At 55.9% G+C, this 4,302-nt stretch overlaps 1 long non-coding RNA gene across 2 annotated transcripts in view; it reads left to right on the top strand.

Annotated features, from left to right (window-relative positions):
- The window catches only part of LOC111824427, an 8,095-nt gene extending 4,975 nt beyond the window's left edge, over positions 1 to 3,120 (top strand). The window contains exons 2-3 of one of the 2 annotated variants that reach the window (XR_002827513.1): positions 1,365 to 1,494; positions 2,814 to 3,120. This is a non-coding gene — a long non-coding RNA (uncharacterized LOC111824427). Of the gene's footprint in view, positions 1 to 1,288; positions 1,495 to 2,813 lie in introns of those variants that run through there. The other variant, XR_002827512.1, reaches the window with a different exon arrangement.
- Positions 3,121 to 4,302: the final 1,182 nt, after the last annotated feature.

Here is a 4,302-nt window from a genome sequence, read left to right as displayed (position 1 = left end):
GGGAGAGGGTGTAAATCTCGCGCCGGGCCGTACCCATATCCGCAGCAGGTCTCCAAGGTGAACAGCCTCTGGCATGTTGGAACAATGTAGGTAAGGGAAGTCGGCAAGCCGGATCCGTAGCTTCGGGATAAGGATTGGCTCTAAGGGCTGGGTCTGTCGGGCTGGGGCTCGAAGCGGGGCTGGGCCGCACACGAGGCACCGCTGGCCCCCCTCTCCCCCCGCCCCCCCGCCCCCCGCCTGGGCCCACCCCTGCGGCCCTTCCTCTCTGGCGCCCCGACCCATGCATGCGGCTTTTTCACCCCCACGTTGCCCTCCTCCCTCTCCCTGGGGAGGGGGGCCGGACGGGGGCGAGGTCATGGCCATAGCAGCGCTTCCCCCTCCTCCGCATTGGGTCAGGGGGAGGTCCCCTGCGGGGCCCGGACACTTGGGGGGCCGTGGCTGCGGTGGTAGAGACTCTGGCCATGAGCCGGGCCCTTCCCATGGATCGCCCCAGCTGCTGGTCGCGCCTGGGGTGATGTCGGGTGTCCACCCCTCTTGCCTCTTGGCGCTCGCTGGTCTCTCCTGCCCCAGGCCGGGGTTCCGCACAGCGCCTCGCCTCGGCCGGCGCCTAGCAGCCGACTTAGAACTGGTGCGGACCAGGGGATCCGAATGTTTAATTAAAACAAAGCATCCTGAAGGCCCGCGGCGGGTGTTGACGCGATGTGATTTCTGCCCAGTGCTCTGAATGTCAAAGTGAAGAAATTCAATGAAGCGCGGGTAAACGGAGGAGTAACTATGACTCTCTTAAGGTAGCCAAATGCCTCGTCATCTAATTAGTGACGCGCATGAATGGATGAACGAGATTCCCACTGTCCCTACCTACTATCCAGCGAAACCACAGCCAAGGGAACGGGCTTGGCGGACTCAGCGGGGAAAGAAGACCCTGTTGAGCTTGACTCTGGTCTGGCAGGTGAGGAGACAGGAGAGGTGTAGAATAAGTGGGAGGCCCCTGGCGCCCCTTCCCTGAGTCCCCACGAGGGGGCGGGGAGGGGGGCACGCCGGCCTTGAGGGCCGCCGGTGAAATACCACTACTCTGATGGTTTTTTCACTGACCCAGTGTGGCCCCTCGCCCTTCACACAATGCACATTCCTGGTGAACCTGGTGCTAAGCCATTCGTAGACGACCTGCTTCTGCATGGGGGTTTCCTACGTAGCAGAGCAGCTCCCTCGCTGTGATCTATTGAAAGTCAGCCCTCGACACAGAGTTTGTCTCCCTCCCGGCCTCTCTCTCCTTGCACACCAGGGTGGTAGCAAGGCGGTGTAGGGAGGGAGGGGCGGGGATCCGAGGGGAATGTGGCGAGCATTAATCACACATTTCAAACCAGGTTGCCAGCTTCACGCAGCTCCTGCCACTGCTCCCCGGGCTCATCCTCAGAGGAGCCCTGCCCGGACCCCTGAGCAGAGGCAGGAGGGAAAGTGCTAACTGCATGGTGCCGAGTGCTTCATCTCTTTTAGGTAAAGTCTAAATATGTTTCCAGTTTTTCATAGCTGTTAACCCTTCCCGAGGATGTTTTTCCATTGGTTTTTTTTTTTAGAGAGAGAGCAGGGCAGGGAGAAACGGGGAGAGAAACATCAATGTGAGAGAGACACATTGATTGGTTGCCTCCTGCATGCTCCCCGATTAGGGCCAGGGATCCAGCCTGAAACTGAGGTAGGTGCCCTTGACCGGGAATCAAACCCTTGACCCTTCAGTCCACACTCCGCTCTAACCACTGAGCCCCGACCAGGGCTGCATTGCCGTTTTTGAGATTTAAAAAGGTCAAATACTGCCTGACCCAGTCTTCAAGTGGTGCCTCCCCTGCCCTTCCGCTGCTGCAGACTCCTCTGCCTGCAGAGCCTGCGGCCACGATGCCTGCAGCCTCAGTTCCCGGGCTCCCGGGCTCCCCAGCGGCTCTGTGGCTCTGCGATGCCCTAGGTGAGCGGCAGGTGTTCCTTCCCCAGGAGGCGGCTCCTTTCTGCAGCGTCAGCGGCGTCAGGGTGGCTGCTGGCCACGCCCACGACCAGCCCCCTCCTCTGTGCAGCCACCCAGGGCTTCCTCCCCCGCCTGAGTCTCCCAGCCCCTGCCTTCCAGCAGTTTCAGTCACTGACGTCGTTCCTTTGTGATACGCGAGTGTTTTTCTTTCCTTTTTTTTTTTTTTGCCAATTTCAGATATTTCACCCTGACAGGTCCTTGCAGGTGGGACTGTGCTGGGGCCATAAACATGATGGTCTCTCACAAGGGGGTGGCGCTCGCTGTTTCAGGGAGAAGCTGAGGCTTGGGCAGAGCTTTCCTGGAGGACGGAGGACGGGCTGGGGAGAAACTGGGAGGGGCTGTCAGGCCGGAGACAGGCCGCCTGTGGGGAGAGGGGGGAGGGGAGGGCTGGGAGAAAGGCTTAGGCATGGGTTGAACGACCCTTTCACAGGGGTCGCCTAAGACCATCGGAAAACACACATATAATTACATATTGTTTTTGTGATTAATCACTATGCTTTAATTATGTTCAATTTGTAACAGTGAAATTGGGGGTCAGCACATGAGGAACTGTATTAAAGGGTCACGGCGTTAGGAAGGTTGAAAACCACTGGCTTAGAGTGTGTTCCCTTCTCAGAAAGTTCCAGCAGAGCGAGCTGCGGGATTCTCCCAGAGGAGGGCCAGGGCAGGGGAGGGGGCAGAGCGGAGCCCTTTGACCACAGGGAGGTGGCAGCTTGTGTGGAGGCAGGTCCCTCCTGTGACTGTGCGGGCGGCTGGGGACCTGCGGGACCAGCCCTTCACTCACCAACGACTTCCTTTCCAGGCTCGGGAGGAACCGTCTCGCTTCCAGTTCTTGCCGGACGCTCTGAGCACGTTTTGAGTCATTTCTTAGGAAATGAAAATCGGGAGAAGGTGCGAAATCGCCTGAGGGCCTGGGTTCCCGCTCCCCGGGTCCCTTGAAGGTCAGGGAGCAGCAGTCTCCTCCCCTGGGTCACTGACTGGCTCGGCCCGTCCCCACGTCCCTGGGAGGCGGTGAGGTCACCCTGGAGAGACTGGGAAGTCTGTCCTCCACGCTTTCTCCTTGAAGTAAACTTTAAAAATAAATAAAAAGCACTAATTTTTATAACACACACAGCAGTCTATTTTCTTTCAATGGATCCTATTTAAGAAATCCTGGGAGCTGCTGGCAGCAGCTACAGTGACTGTGACATGAATGTGTGAATGTTCCCTCCTAAAGCCCCAGCTCTGCAGCATGTCATCCTCATGCAGCTTCCAGTTGCTGGCCAGGTGCCTCTGTCAGTGAGGAGACAGTGTCCACAGCGCGAGGGCAACCTGTGGCTGGTCACGGGGTTTTCTGTATCTTCCAGTAAAGTGTCCTGACAAGTCTTCCACAGCCTCTTTTTAAAAATGTGTTTTTATTGATTTCAGAGAAGAAGGGAGAGGGAGATAGAAACATCAGTGATGAGAGAGAATCATGGATTGGTGCCTCCTGCACGCCCCCCACTAGGCATTGAGCCCCAAACCCAGGCTTGTGCCTTTGACTGGAATCAAACTCAGGACCCTTCAGTCCCCAGGCCAATGCTCTATCCACTGAGCCACACAGTCTCTTCACCAGCTTCTTACCCACAATTCTCTTACCTTCTGAATGTCAGTATTCCGGGTTCTGTGTGGGTGGGGGGAGCATCAGGTCATCATTAGGGATTTGGGTGAGCGAGTGCATGACAGCAAGGAAATACCATCTGGGAGAAGTTCTTTCAACTCGCGCCACCTCAGCTGTATTTCATTTAGTTCAATATATTATTCCCCCTGGCTCCCTCTGACCCTGGGTTACTGAGAGGCGCTGCTGTGACCGGGTGAGCTCAGTGCGCGGTGGCCCTTCTGCTGCTTCCTGTGCTCGCTGCTCTGTTTCCAGGCAGTTTGGCAGCACACTGGCGGCCTTGGTCCTTTCAGGTGGGCTCAGGCTCATTCACGGCACAGACACGTGTTCTGTGGCCTGGAAACACGCGTGTCCTGTGTTGTGTACAGTGCTCTGTAAATGTGGGTCGGGTGGGCTTGGCTGGTGGTATTTTTGAGTTGTGTATTTTGTTGGTTTTTGTCTAGCGGTGTGAACTGAGTGATGTGGAAATCTCCACATGTAATTGTAAATTTGTTTATTTCTCTCAGTTCTTTTAGGTTTCACCTCAGGAATATAGGTCTGTTTCTTGGTGCATGCACAGTTCAGATTGCCATGTCGTTTTATTAAAAAATTGATTAATTATTATACAATATCTTTTTCATTTGCTGGTAATTTTCTCTGGTCAACTTTATCTGAT

Source organism: Myotis lucifugus, unplaced genomic scaffold (assembly GCF_000147115.1).
Source record: "Myotis lucifugus unplaced genomic scaffold, Myoluc2.0 scaffold_1468, whole genome shotgun sequence".
In the NCBI taxonomy this organism is placed as follows: Eukaryota; Metazoa; Chordata; class Mammalia; order Chiroptera; family Vespertilionidae; genus Myotis; species Myotis lucifugus.
This window is presented reverse-complemented; position numbering and strand designations above follow the sequence as displayed.